The following is a 16,148-nucleotide window of genomic DNA, read 5'->3' on the forward strand; positions in this document are numbered from 1 at the left end:
ATATATATTTTTTTACCTTACTCTACCAATGCATTATTTATTGTAAAAGCATGCAAAATTTTAAAATTTGAAAAGTATGAGGTGAATATGAAATTATATTTTAAAAATACTTAAGCTCCCAAGTAGGAAATATCTTTTGCTTTCACAAGAGTATTATTAATAATTTATAGAGTATAATATATTAGAAAATGCCTCATTATTTAAAAAATCTTGGCTTTGTATTCTGTGCACAGCAGTTCAAGTAATTGGACCCAATTTCATTTTATTTGCTAACACTAATACTTAGTTGTTTTATTGTAGGGGATGGCAACTCTTAGCATATAATTTTTAAGACAGAATAATTCTAGTCTTAATACAAACCTCAAAATGTGTCTTGAGAAACATCCCGGAGGGGTTGTAAAAAGTTAACTTTACAGTCGACTTTGCCCTGAAATGCTTCTCTAAAGACAAAGAACACCTGGGCCCAGATAACCACTTATGACCCTGCCTGGGTTGTTTCATCCCTTCCCTAGCTCTAAATAAATATTGTAACCATAAAGGAAATGTATGTTCTGATCAGACACACAGAACAGAGTGTGGAAAGTATATATCACTGTGGTTGGGCTCATGACCGGGTCCTGACCCCATCACCTGGGACAAGGAAAACAATGTGTGGCCACCTATGTCAACAGCTGCAACATTCCAAGCTGTTACCATAGAAACCAAAGGTGTATTTAAAGTGGAAACAAAGAAAGGCCAGCCGCCCACGTTCCTGACCTGCAAGTCGGAGATATGCCGTGACCGGTCTAAATTCAATAAACGCTCTAAATTCAATAAACTTTGTTTTTCCCTAAAATTGAATCCTTCAGTCTTCTGTGGAAATCAACCCATCTGCTGCTACATTATAACTGAAAAAGATCATGTATAAAAAAAATTTAAAAGGAAAAAATCTAAATCTGTTCCATTTTAAAAATCCTGAATTCATTTTGTCAAGTAATTAGAAAAAGAGTTTTGCTTAACAACTAGAAACTCAGCTTTGCCTGAAGTGAATTTCTTTGAAGACTATTAAGATTATTAATTTTTGTATCTTGCAAAATGATTTGATAACTCATTTAAAATTTTTGAATTTTTTAAATTTGTAAATGTTGTCTTCATTTTAGGGTTGTGATTGAAGCCAGGACCTTGGGCATGTTAGGAGGCTACGCTGAAGGTTAACTGAAATCCAGGATGAGACATGGGCTAAGAATATTGAAGACCAGAGGCTCCAATGGCCTTCTATGGCACTGTGGAAGATGTCTGACATCAGATGCAAGCCAGGGAGAAGAATGTGCTCTCTATATTAACTGAGAAAACTGATTGGACAGTAATTACAGTTGCATACAAGTACAGGAAAAATGAAACAATTTTTAATCCTATACCTCTATCATTTGCAAGATTTAAATTAAGGTGGATCATAAACATAAATGTGAAAAGGAAATTGCTAAAACGTCTAGAAAATACATATAACAATATTTTTATGATATTAATGTGGACAAAGTTTACTTCAAATAGGACAAAAAAATACAGTAACCATGAAAAGAAATACAAGTCTGACATTAGCAGTGGCTTTAAGTGCTGATGGAAAAATAAATTGGTGCAATCACCTTGGAAAACATTTTGGTACATCTGCTATCTTAATTCCATCCCTTAGGTATAGGCAAGTATGACAGATAACGTGTGTGCCAGAGGAATTATTTGCAGTAGTGAAAACTAGAAACAACTAAAATGTTCATAAATAAGTTATGGTACATTCAGACAATGGATATTATACAGCTATAAAAAATTAAGCAATTACTATGTACAAAAACATGTGTGAATGGCATAAGTAAGTTGAGAAAAGAAGCTAAAAACAAAAATACAAAAAGAATGGTTCCACGAAGTTAAAGAAATATGCAAAATTAACCTGTGATAAAAATGAGGACAATGGTTATCTCCTGAGAGAAGATTCTTGGAAGATGTTGTAAGCATCTATTGTTGGCTCCATTGTGCCCCTCTCCCTGAAAATACATGTTGAAGCCCTAACACTCACAACCTCAGAATGTAATCTTCCTGGAAACTGTGTCTTTGTAGAGGTAATCAAGTCACCGAAGTGCCAGGGGGTCACTGTGGTGGTACCTAATTCAGTGTGACCGGTGTCGTGTTGTGGGCACAGAGAGAAGACAGTGCGAAGAGGCCGGGGCAGGGCCATGTGCAGAGATGGGGGCTGAATCTAGGAGCCAAGGAATGTCGCCCATTTCCCACAACAGGAACTGAAGGGAAGTACGATACAGGTTCTTCCTCAGAGTCCTCAAGAGGAGCCAGCCCTGATCTCAAATCTCCAGCACGCCTGAGTAACTGGCATTCTGTTACTTAAACCACAGCTTGGGGAATGTTCTGATAGTCCTAAGAAACCTACAAAGTGTTCAGTATCTTGATGTGAGTGATAATAATATAAATGTGTGTATGTTTGAGTTTGTAAAAATGTGTTGCCTTATATTACTATGATGTGAACATTTTTCTATATTTATGCTATAACAATTTTTAATATTAAACTACATAAGTGTCTAACTCTATTTGGGTTGATGTAGTAAAATACCTTAGAGTAGGTAATTTATAAATAGCAGAAATTCATTTCTCATGGTTCTGTAGACTCAGAAGTCTGAGACTGAGGCATCAGCACAATCTGGTGAGTGCAGCACCATCGTAATGCATTCTCACAAGGTGGGAGAGTGAGACCATCTCCCTGGGGTCTCTGTATCAGGGCACTGTCCAGTTCTCTAGAGTTATGAGTTCAGAGAGGGAGCAGACATTGAGACCCTAGTGATTAGCATGGAGTATTTCTGTCTACAGAATACAACAGATGGGATTGAAATTATTAATACAAAGGTATATTGTAAGCATCAGTTTTTAAAAATTCAGCATTTTCTCCTCATGGTCATGTTTGTAATGCCCTATGGATTAAAACAATTTATTATTTTATTTTATTTTATTTTATTGAGAAAGAGTCTCACTATGCCTCAACCTTCCAAGAACTAGGATTACAGGCATGTGTCACCAAGCCCAGTAAAAACTGATATCTTGATTGTCTTAACAATAGCTTATTATTTACAATTCTCTTTTTAAAAAGAACCTTAGAATGCTGTGTGCAGGCAATTACAGAGGTAAAAGAACACATGAGAGAGAAAAAGAATAATTTAGAAGATATGATAAGTCTAAACAAAGAAGTAATCCTTCTAGAAAAGTCCTGGAAGTAATTTGTTCTTTTCATGGTAATAAAGTGAAAAAATCTTATAAATAGCAAAATCTATAAAGTCAAGGTCTTATTTTGTTTGATCTTTTTATAATTAAAAGTTGCTACCAGAAGCAGACTATGTCAACAGGAATTAGATATTTTGAAAATGTAGTCTCTTACAATTGGCTCGATTTCTGTACTGCTTATCTGACTAGCAATATGATAGTGCAAGTCTGCTAACTAATTTCATTCATGTTCAAAGGAACTGATTATTTCCTTTAGATTACCACATTGACTTGGAGTTATTAAATTTTTGTTTCCACTTGTATGATTTAAATATGATCTTATTAGATATAAATATAATCAAAATTATTATTAAATTATTATTAAATTACACTATTGTTACATAGTAACAATAGTGTAATTTAAAGGAGAAAGTCTATTCAGATTTTTTTTTAAATTATCAGGTCATGTGTAAGTAATTTTTCTACACTCCCCCCAGAAAAAGTAAGAAAGAAAGAAAGAAAGAAAGAAAGAAAGAAAGAAAGAAAGAAAGAATAGAGGAAGAAAGAAAGAAAACCAAAAATTTAGCTTATCCAGAAAGGTAAATTAGTGGCAATAACATTGAAGATTTTATCTTACAACTAAATATGATACATGTAATCAGGGAAGCTTTCAAGCTTTCTCTTCATTCTTTTTTAAAAATTTTTTTTATTTTAAAAATTAAAAAAACTAACAAAACAACAATCAAGACAAAATCAAAACAACACAAAAACAACAAAAAAGATACATGACCTCAAAACAAAATGATAGGAATTAACAATGGTTGCTACATTACATACTGTTATCTTCAACGAAGTTGCTCAGTCCGCCAGGCATAAGAATGTAAGATTGATCAAATATTCAAAGACAGTAACAAGTAATAAAAAAAAACATTGGAAATGATGCAGTGCTTCATCATACAAGATGGTAGGAGTTCAACAATGGATCTTGTACTGCATATTGTTCTTTTCAGATCAGTCATTCTGATTACCAAATTCAAGCGTGCAAAATTGGTCAAGAAAAAGGAAAATTTTAAGCATTGACTGTTCCTTTCAATAAATCACAGACATCAGCAATACACCTATTGCAGCTATCCTTGTCCATAAAAATAAATTTTGTTTTTCATTTAAAAAACCCAAATAACAAAAACAAGTACATAAACAAAACAGCATAGAGAACAATAAAGATCCAGAATTTCAAAACATGGTGATGGGATATTAACAATGGTTGTAATATTACATAATGTCACCTTCAAAATGGTTGCACATATAACCAGATATAGGCATGAAAGATTGATCAAACAATTACACATTAACAGTTCCTTTTGATAAACCAACAGATATTAGTAGTACAGTTATCCTAGCTATCCTGTGTATACATATACATATTTTTTCCCTCTTCCTTCTTTCTTTTTCCTCTCCCCTACTTCATCCCAGTTGCTCCTTCCTATTTGAGCATTTTCTTTTCCCTTTTACTGATGGAGACCTCTATGAAGCAGACCTAAGCAGGACTTAAATCAATCAATTGGCTTTTCATGTTCATTTGTGAACCTGTCCAAGGCCTAGGCTCCTTATCTGGAAATGGCAGACACATAGTAAGTGAAACTCTGTGAGTCACTAATCCCTACTAAAAGCTGTAGTGGTGGATGAAGCCAGAAAGCCTGAAAGGATAAGACAAGATCACAGCCAAGGACACATGGATCCAATCTCTACTAGATAAAGACTATAGACTCAGGCATCTCACTCCTGGGTGGATTAGCTTAATCTTTATTAAAGATTAATTTGATACCTTACTTGGAGAAGTCCTTGAGTAATTCCACCCTTCTTGAGTACTCCCCTCCCTTCTTCTAACAGCCAAATAAATACAGGTGACCCACAGAAGGTCTTGGTCTTAGCCCTCAGAGAATCTTCAATTCTGTGGGAGGGCTTTGATCCTCCTGGAGCCCTGAAATCATTCCATTTGTCTCTTTTTATTTAGCTTTCACCATACACTCATTCAGGAGATTACAGACCTGAATAGCCTGCAATAACTAAGGGATATTACTAACCCAATATTTCACAATATCTATTTTACTTTTCAGATTTTATTTACTTTTTCAGATTCTTGTAGTAGGGAGGCAATATGATGTTTATACATGTGTGTGTGAAATAACTCAATGTGAATCTGATTTATTTCGCTAATGAGTATGGTCTCTAGTTGCATCCATTTACCTATAAAAGCCTCTAGTTTATCTTTCTTTATAGCTGAGTAATACTCCATTGTATAAAAATACCACATCTTTTTTATCCATTCCTCAGCTGATGGGCATTTGGGTTGCTTCCACGATTTAACAAACACAAATTGTGCTGCTATCTTTAAATTTGCTGATTCTTTTGGTTACGATGTAACACAATATTTTTAATCTACTAATTCCACATAATTTTGAAAACTATCAAGTACTTATAGCTCGATCCTTAGGATTTTTCTTTCTCTGTTGAGCACAGTGGCCAACTCCAAGTAAGAAATTTCATAATTGCAGGCCTTTGAGTATTACAGATTATAGCTGGGGCCTAGAGAAAAAGAATATGTATTCTAATTGTCAGCTAAGGATGAGGGAACACTGAGAGACTACTGCCACCTTTTAATCCTCAGAGTAATAATTTATTCACTTAGACAAATTCTAGTTTCTCTGTCAAGTTGTCAGAATGGCACTTGCAGTTATAGAGACAAAAAGAAAGATCCCATCCACTCTTCTAGGTAATGGTTTACCTAGACACATTTTTCTTTTTGCCTTGGAAAACTACTGCATTTTTTGAATTACAAGGAAGATACAAGTTAGAAGTTGCTAAAAGAAGGACCTTCTAGAAATCTCCTCAAATTCTCTTTTGGGATTCCGATTACTATCCTGTGTCTTTTTTAAAAAACATTATTCAGATTGATTTTATATATATGTAGTTTTTTTTTTGTTTTGTTTGCTCCATTAGAGTTTTTTATTTTAAAGAGTGGCCGTAGAGAAAGCCTGGTTTGTGCAGAGTGGCTGCTGAACTTGCAGCCCCTGCTAACGCAGCCGCGTTACATTCAGTAACAAGCTATATCATTAAGAACTGTAACAGACAGCACAGCACTGCTTTGGTGTGCAGCACCTGAGGGACGTGAGACAGTGAGGGAAGAAGGATCCTCCCTCCCACTAAAGGGCTATGGAACACTGGCACTGCTCTTATTTCCTTCCAGCACTGTGAGGCTTTCTCGGTGCACAGTGGCTTGCAGCAACTGTTTACACTTCTTGTTCAGGTCTATGATGTGATAGGGGGTGCACCCAAAACTTCTCTCAGCACAGCCTCACTTCCACACTTTGATTCAGACTCAGCCTCAGGGCTGGTTTTGCCTGGACAAATAGACCCTGCTGCTAGCCAGTCTGCTTTAAGAACCTAGGTCCTTCTCCAGCAAACCATCCCACCGATGCATTGCTCTAGGATATCTGCCCAATGCTCTGGGAGGCCAGCACCTGCTGGGATCTACCTGTTCTTCACACTGTACACATGGCAGGCTGTGGTTCTGCTATTCTGGGTCACACGTAGGCTGCTGCTGCTACTGCTGGTGCTGGTCAAGACTATGGAGGATTAGCTTCCTTTTGCTGCATTTCTGCTAAGGAGGCTTTACACCTATTGTTTTGAGGTATGCCACAAAGGCTACAGTTCTATTAGGTTTATGTCCCAGCCTGCACATACTGATTGGCTGGTTGGGTAATAGTCTTCGCGACTATTGTCCAAAGTCTGAGCATTCCCACAAAATCAGTGTTACACTTGTCAGGGAGGGGAGGGCTAAACACACTCCCATAGCTACAAGGGCTTCATTATAATTTGACTTTTGTTTCTCTATTTTTAGTTTCCTTTTAAAAGACTTGCTATGTATCTGAACCCTCATCTGGTACCTACCATAGATAATTTTTTTCCCAGAAAGCTTCTTAGCACCTATAAAAATAAATGAATGTAAATTAACACCATAATTGGAGCAGTCAAGTCATTCTAGTAATAAGACATATCTGAACCCCAGGTCCTGCTTTAAGAAGGAGTCTTGCTGCTTCAGTAGGGTTTTTTTTCTTCATTACAATAATCAGTCATTTATTTAGGATCACAAAGCAAAGCATGTGAACCGCAGCAGTCTTTGGAGTGCTCAAGAATCAAAAACAGTAATGTCATAACCAGGAACACATTAGACGTGGATCTGTTTCTGTAATTCGAAGTTTTATTTTAATGGAATCCTGGCTGTTTAAAGACAAAGTGACATTTTATTGGTTAGTTGAATGAGCTGCTTTGTACCAAATCATGAAAACAGCTGCAAATGATGTCGTAGGCTGTGTTAGCCCTTCCCCTTTGAATTATATTCTTTTATTTTCTGACATTATAAAAAATAAGATCAATTGATGTATATGTTTGCTACTACTTTTCAAATACAATTGAAGAGTAATTTATCTTGTAATGATCTGCTCTCAGCTCATCTTTCTAGCTTTCTTCTTGCTATGTACTAAAGCCAAAGCTGGACTTGTCTCAGCTGCTTAATCACTCCATGACTTCGCCTAACTCCTAGCTTCTGTCTCTGCTCCTCTCTCCGCCTAAAATTCTTGTACTTATCCACACTGTCTTACAGCAAAGTCTTATCCATTCCAATTTTGCTGAAAACTCACATTACCAAAGCCTTTATCCCCACCTCCAGCTAACTGCTGCAGCCAGGTTAATTTCCCCATGAGAATATACTTCTCAGACCAGCATCTAATGTGTTTTCTGCTATGGCACAGCCCCTAACAGTCTCTGGCATGTGCAGCACTTAGTAAATCCTAGCTGAGCTGCAGTAAACGTTTGTATAGTATAAAAGCAATATGGAGCCTTAGGCTAAAAATGCTAAGCATTTATTACCTTATTTCAGTTATATAGCATAAATAATCTTTGATCTCAAATGTCTCACTTAATAAAAAACCTTATAGATTAAAAAAATCTACCTGTGCTGAGTAGTTTTATCTGTCCACTTGGTTTGAATGTGGTGCCCAGTCATTTGAGCGAACACCAGTCTAGATGTTACTGTGATTGTGTTTTACAAATATGATAAAGATTTGTGACTAGTTCTTTTTTTTTTTTTTTTTTTTAATACTGGGGATTGAAACTCAAGGGGGCTGTACTGGTGAGCTACATCACCAGCCTGTTTTAGTTTTTAATTTTGAGATACTGTCTCTAATTGTCCAGACTGGCCTTGACCTAGCAGTTCTCCTGTATCTGCCTTCCTACTGGTTGTATTTTAGGTGTGTTCCACCATGCCCAACCACCAGTTGACTTTAATAAAGGACATCACTTCAAAAATGTGCATGGGCCTCCTCCAAAAGTTGAAGACCTTCAGAGGAAATGTGAAGTTTCTAAAAGAACAATGAATTCTGCTTCAAAACACCAGGATGACCGTGCTGCCTGTGCAGCCACCCTACCTGGCCTGTGCTGCAGGTTTCAGACTCAAGACTGCAACATAAACTTTTACATGTGTTTCCAGCTTCCTAGCCTGAACACATACAAAAATAAGTGATCAATCCAAGGGAAAACTTACCCAGAATTCTTTTTGAATAATAACATCTGCCTATTTATCCATCGCTGTTATGTACTTCCCTAAAATTATAGAAAATAAAAATATCTATACTTCTTGTTATTATCCATGTATCATCTAACCATCCACCCAACCGTTCATCTTTTGATATAGATGCAAATACAGTGGTGCCTCAGTTCAAGAACTTAATTCATTCTACAATTCTGGGGAAGCTGGCTGTGGTCGTGTTCATCCCCTGATGTGGTTTGCGAACAGAAGCAAAATTTTGCCAAACACTTCTATGAACGAACTGAATTGTTTGCTGAAAGAAGGGCCCATGAACTGAGGCATTATGATATCTCTCTCTCCTTTCTATGATCTTTTTCAGTAATCTATAACATTAGCCAAAGTACAGTCTCTTCATTAACTAAGCATGAAAATCCATTATGAAAACCTGGAAAAATATTTTGAATCATCCTTTTTGGACTCAAGATACAATAAATTTTATAGTTTTTCTGCATTGTCTTAATGTCTTTTACAGATGTATTTCTCCTTAATGTGTGAGATGTTTGTGCATACTTGGTAAAAATGATTGTCTTCATTCACGTTAATAAATTTTGGCTGACTTACCGCCTTAGAAAACTCATAAAAACAATTTCATTAACATAAAGCATTTAGAACTTTTTAACACTACCACTAATATTTCCTTTACTTTTTAAAAATTCAGTGGCTCTAAGTATAACATCCTTATATTACAATCTTATTATCCCCTTTTCTATGAAGAGAACCCGGCCACTACAAAATGAAATCTGCTTTTGTTCCCACAGAAGACAACACAGGTTGGAGGAGCTCTGCCTTGAGTCGGTCACTCTAGGAGACGTGAAGCCTGAGAATTTCCAAATTCTTACTACTGTCATAGACTTTTATATTTTTTCCTATACAAAATGGTATTTTAATATACAATGTTAAAATATCATTTTAAATGTGAACTTGGCTTAATGGTATAGGGAACTGCATGTTGGGGTCACCCAGCTCCCCAGATTATCAGCTCAAAGACTGTCCCCTTTCATCCGCAGATCTCCTGCTCTCATGTCACTCAGAGGCACATCTCCGTTACTAAGTCCTGAAACATTTCAGTGTGACTCTCAAGAAGATGAGGACCCTGAAGATAAAGTAACCATCAGATGATGATCTCATATAAAATTTAAAAATTTCTTAATTCCTAAAATATCCTGTCAATATTGAGTTCCAATAGTCTCCAAATGTTATTTTTAAAAATAATTTGTTCAAATCAGGATCTAAATGTGGTCATCTAATGTAATTCATTAAGATATCTTTTAAATTTATTTTACTGTATAAATTCCTCTCCATGTTCTTTTCCTCTTACAGTTTATTTCTTGTAGAAAGTCAATTATCTCTCCTGAAGGATTTATAATAGTCCTGATTTTGCAAATTACATCTCAGTCTGCTCGTTAATGATTTCCTCTGTCCTCAGTATTGCATTTGTAAATTGATAGTTGGATGGAAAAACTTGCTGAGATCTGCTTGACTTATTTATTTAAATTTTGTGGTTTAAGACTACTTTGGAAGCTATGTTATATTCTTCAGGATTCAGGTTTCTGGTTTTCTCTTTTTATAGTGTTAACACCCATGCTATTAATGGTGTTCATTAATTCATGTGGAGTTGTTAAGCCAGAGAATAATTCTAATACTCTTTTTTATTTACACATTGAGATATCTCTGCAATGAGTAACCTATCCCCATTTACTCTTTTGTCTCTCACTAATATGGTTTGTCAGAAATAACATGATAAATACTTGTTTTCCTTTTCAAGTATTTTTAGAATATTTAGCTTAGCATCTCCCAATTGTGACCAATTAAAGTTGTGTGTGTGTGTGTGTGTGTGTGTGTGTGTGTGTGTGTTGTGCTCTGAAGAAATACTGCTCAGAAGAAGGCTAATATTTGGCTTTGGGTAACTGGTTTTATATTAGTTAGTCTAACACTGACTAAGGTCAGATTATTCTGAATGTAAGATCTAGAACCTACTTTTCCAGCAAAGAACTCAGATCTCTTATGCAGTGGACATACTGACTATTTATGGTCATAGTGTTGAGTTATAAAAATGAGGTTATTTCACACATCTCTAATAAATATTTTCTTTCTTTGGAGAAAATTTTACATGGGGAGATGAATTATTATATGAAATTTACTTGGTGAGCTTTGTTATAAGAACAAGATGTGGTTCATTTGATAGCTTTTTAGCAGCAAGCACCATTGCAGCTGTAATACCTTGATGCATCTGTTTCTACTCTGAAAATATTCCTGCAAATGGACCTGTTTTATTGGCGCAGAGCAGCTGTTCTGTTATTCACACATGTATTATCTTGATTGACACTATTTTTCTCCCAAATTACACTGAAATTTTGGCTTGACAGATTTATTTTATTTTTAATGATGACTTTGTATGTTTTCCTTGGGAAGGAGCAGAAGAGAGAGTGAAAAATCTATCCCTGCAAGTGCAACAAAAATCTCCATGGATCAGAGAGGCACTCATCGGGGTTGACTGAGAAAAAAGATCAGGTGCACAGAATCCTACAGAGAACACCGGAGCTAGAGAGAGAGTGCTGGTCTTAGTATAAAGAGTTGAAGAATCTGCGGGAGGCCTCATTCTTGGCCAGCCTGTCCTGAGACAAGATACCCTCCCTAGTCCTTACTGTGTATATATGCCACATTGAGAGAAAAATGTGAAACATGTGAAGTCTAGCGGCAGGTATAACTGTTGGGAAACCAAGTCACAAACCAGCCAGGTTCCCAGGGAAATGGAGATGTGTCTTTCTGACTGTATGATTTTGTTTTGAACAATTAAAATATCCAAACGGTACAATTAGATAAATTGGACTCCATAATTTTCTTTATGTCTATATTGAAATTTATAACTGAGTGGGGTGTGGTGGTGCACACTTGTAATCCCAGCACTTGGGAGGCTAAAGTAGGAGGATGGCTGTGAGTTCAAGACCAGCCTGAGCTACAACATAATGAGCTCAAGGGCAGCTGGAACTGTATAGTGAGAACTTGTCTCAAAAGAAAGAAAGAAGAAAGAAAGAAAGAAAGAAAGAAAGAAAGAAAGAAAGAAAGAAAGAAAGAAAGAAAGAAAGAAAGAAAGAAAGAAAAATTTATAATTGACTTTTGGTGACCAAATGACCTCTTAGAGCTACTCAACAAAGGCACTGGAGAAGGAAAAAAGGGTACTTACTTTATGTAGGGCACTGGGGAGATGAAACCAGAAGAAAAAAAAAAAGCATTTTCTCTGCATTTATACCATAAACTAACAACCTGAATATGCTGGAGTTGCCATTGTCAATGTTGACCTCACCACAGCCATGTGCTGGGCCTCCAGGCATACCTTGGACTACATCGCGAATTAGGGGCACAGAGCCTATACGCAGGTCCTGAGGGCTTCTTGGACTTGCCAGCCCACTTGCAGAAGGGGAAGGATATTAATGAAATACACAAAATAGTACAATAAATAATGAGAAAAATGGTAATGAGAGTAAGCAGGGAAACAAATCTATACTTCACACGAAGGCTGGGGGGAACCGAGTCCCTGAAGGTTGTGATAGCCTGAGGCATCTATGGTAGCAAGTCAGGCTATGACAGGAGCCAGGAGCTGGCAGTTTGGGAAAAAGGAGACAACTGACTTCTTCTGAAAAGAAGCTTGTTCTAAAAGTCAGCACAGTCAGGTATGACGGCACACGCCTCTATTCCTAGGCACTTGGGAACCTGAGGCAAAAAGATTGATTGAGCCCAGCAGTTTGAGATCAACCTGGGTAACACAGTGAGACCCTCCTCTAAATTAATAAATAAATAAGATATTAAATTAAAAGAAAAAAGAGTCAAAAAGTGAGCGCAATTTCTTTCTCTGTTATTGTCCCTATTATTCTATTATTGTCCCAGGTTGTCTAGTATTCTATTATTGCTCCAGATCACTTTATAAAAGAATTCTATCAAATATTTAAGGTTAAAATACTTCAAGTCATAAAAGTCTTCCAGAAAATAGAGAAGTGTCAATAATTTACAACTCTTCCTCTGAATCCAGATTAACCCTAATACAAATATTAATTCTAATAATAATCTGATAAGAACATTTGACAAGAAGAGAAAGTAATGACCAACATCTTTCCTTAATGTAGGTGCAAAAAACTGGAATAAAATTTTAGTAAATCAAACAGATTCACAGATATAATGCATCATAATAAAGTTAAGTTTGTCCTGAGTTATCATTTATCCTACAATTGGAAAGTAAATCTGTGTTCTTCATCACATTAGCAGATTAAAGGAGAAAAATCTGGTGAACAGGGCCTAAGATTTCAATAAAGAATATTTAACAAAAGCCAATACTCATTCATGTCAATGAAAAAATTTACAGTACAATAGGAACAAAAGTACTCCTTCAATCTCAAAAAGTTCATCTAAAAAAATTCTACAAGTAACAGTTGTTTTAAACTATTGAACACACTCTCTCCCTAAACTGAAAAGGAAAGCAAGTATGTGCACTATCTTATTATTACTTACATTTCATTCATTATACTGCCAAGCAATGCAATAAGAGAAACAAAGGAAGGATTAAAAACAAAACACAGGAAGGAAGAATTAGCGTTATAGCAGTTGAAAATAAAGAAGTAAACCTGCCTTTATGTACATATGGCATAGTTACCTATATAGAAAACCCACAGGAATCTAAGAAAAACATCTACAACTATTCTGAATTGTTGGTATTCTAGCCTAATTCTCAAAAGGCAATATTCTCTAAGTAACTGGTGCTTTCTTCCACATTTTTTTTTGTTTTCACATCTATGATTCACTAGATTTTTATCTCTGATTCATGGAAGTTCTAAGTATTCTATGCTTAGTTATTAGATTACAAAACTTGCTATTTATTTTGGTGCTCATTCTTTAGCACAAACACTGGAGTCCAGCACCATGCTGTTATCTTTCTGCTCGTCTGAATGGTGATTTATTTTAAGATGTTAGGTTTTGTCATTTAGTATAAAGCTCAGGCCATTTGCTAATAGTAAATAAGAATAGATTGGATATGAGTCATAACTTTCACTTTGCAAACAACGGATTATCTTCTCTTTCAAAAACGTCCTCCTAAATATCTTTTAATGAAATCTAGCATTGCAGAATGACTTCATTGATTCAGAATATCAGTGAAAATATTATAAGCATTCATGGAGCTGAACTTCACCTGCCTGTATTATTAAAGAATCCTCTAAATGTTGATTCTTTAGGATTGAGGGTAATACAAATGAATAAGGGTCCATGTTATTGTCTTTTATCTTGGAATCCAATGAGATGAGTTGAAGTACTATTCCCGTCTTTATGTGTAGCACCTTGCAGGAAGTGACAGTTAAAAGAACTCTGATCAGGAGACTGCATAGAAGAGCTGATTCCAAGTGTTCGATCATGCAGTAAACTTTGTGCTCTAAACAAAGGGAGAATATATTTGCCTCCTCTGTACTTCAGCTGTATGAACTCTAAGTCCAATTAGCACATGGTCTGAATGTTCACCTCATCAATTTTACATGGAGATAAAATCAGCACAAAGTCATTTAAAATTTAGCTATATTATTAAATTTCAGTGTAAATTCTGGAGTGAAGATTAAGTTGTTTCCTGATACAAGGTAGGTTTTGACAGAGAAGCTTTCTGATGGAAGTTGTTTTCTGGGACTCACTCTCTGAGGATACTGTGGGTGAGGAGGATCATGGAAGCAAAGAGGAAGCAAGACCCACAGGAAGCTCTACGAAATGCACCGTGGCTGCATGAGGTGGTGTGAGAGGCACCAACACTGGTACACATCCCGAGCAAAAAGACTGAGAGCATTGAGAGGAGATAGCAAACAGGTGAAATACAAAAAATGGAAACAGTAGAATTAAAAAGTGAAGCTGCCCATCAACCCAGGTACTACTCCCAGGAGTGGTCCAGATACAATAACAAAACCCAACTAGATGTTGTCTACAAGAAATACACATCATCCACAAAGACATACACACAAACACACACACCCTGTGTTAGTGATCTTTCTGTTGCTGGGATAAAATATCTGACACCTGCAATGTAAAGGAGGAAAGAATTATTTTAGCTATTTCAGTCCTGGACTCCAAGGAAGACACGGCGTGGTGAAAGGGCGCTTACCCTAATAGTCAGTGTTGGAAAACAGAAAGATGAATTGACATGTGAATAAAGAAATGACTGTTGCATTGGTGAAATTTCAATCAAGAAACTGAACCAATAAGATTTGTATAAGAAATCTATTGCAAGGAATGGGTTTACATGGTCCTTATAGGTCCAACATCTGTAGGGTAGCATGTTGGGAAGAGAAGGCTGGAATGCTCAGGCTCAGGCTGAAGCTGCTGTCCACAGGCAGAATTTCTTCCTCTTCAGAGAAGTCTCTGTTTTGAAAGCCTTTCCACAAATGGAAACAGGCCCTATTAGATTTCCTAGGATAATCTCCCTTACATAGAGTTAATGGGTTATGAACATCAGCCTATACATCTACAAAATTCTATCACATCTGCACCTATATGAGTATTTGATGGTCATCCCTACTGGTATGTAAAGTCTTATGTACTGTGTACATCCATGAATTGGAACTTAATAGTATTGAAGAAGGAGTAATGTTCCTTGTAGGAGGCTGTGACCCCACCTTTAAGAAACCCCAATTGAATGGTGGTGTGTAGACTTCAAAGTCAATAGAAACCATAGTTTATCTAAACAATAATGGAACACAATAATTATTTATTCTTTTGGCATGACTACTTATTATTATCAGTAGCATCTTCAGCAAAGGTAACTAAATTCTAATTCCTTAAATGTAAGGACTACTTACCCTTACTTTAATTTTTAAAATTCTTTTTAGATTTCTTTTAATAACATTTTTTTGTGCATAAATACTACTAAATAAAGGAAAAGTAGTTCCAAAAAGAGCTAGAAAGGAACCTATTTGCCTTACATTCATCACTCTTGCTGTGCATAAAATTTGAACATTCCAGAATCTTCTGGGAATTAAATATGACTGGGAAAATAAGACCCTGTAGAAAGCTGTAAAGATAATAAAAATTTCAACTACAAGATTAAAATATTGCTTCATTTTGAAGAAGCAAATATTATTTTTCTAGTACAAATGATTACTAATTAATAGAAAGGTTAACTGTTCTTGCTGCCATTAATTGAATTATAATTGATACCAAACAGGGGCTGGGGATTTAGCTCAGCGGCAAAAGCGCTTGCCTGGCAAGCGCAAGGTCGTGAGTTCGGTTCCTGGTACTGGAGAAA

Source organism: Chinchilla lanigera, unplaced genomic scaffold (assembly GCF_000276665.1).
Source record: "Chinchilla lanigera isolate Chin_1 unplaced genomic scaffold, ChiLan1.0 scaffold00002, whole genome shotgun sequence".
In the NCBI taxonomy this organism is placed as follows: Eukaryota; Metazoa; Chordata; class Mammalia; order Rodentia; family Chinchillidae; genus Chinchilla; species Chinchilla lanigera.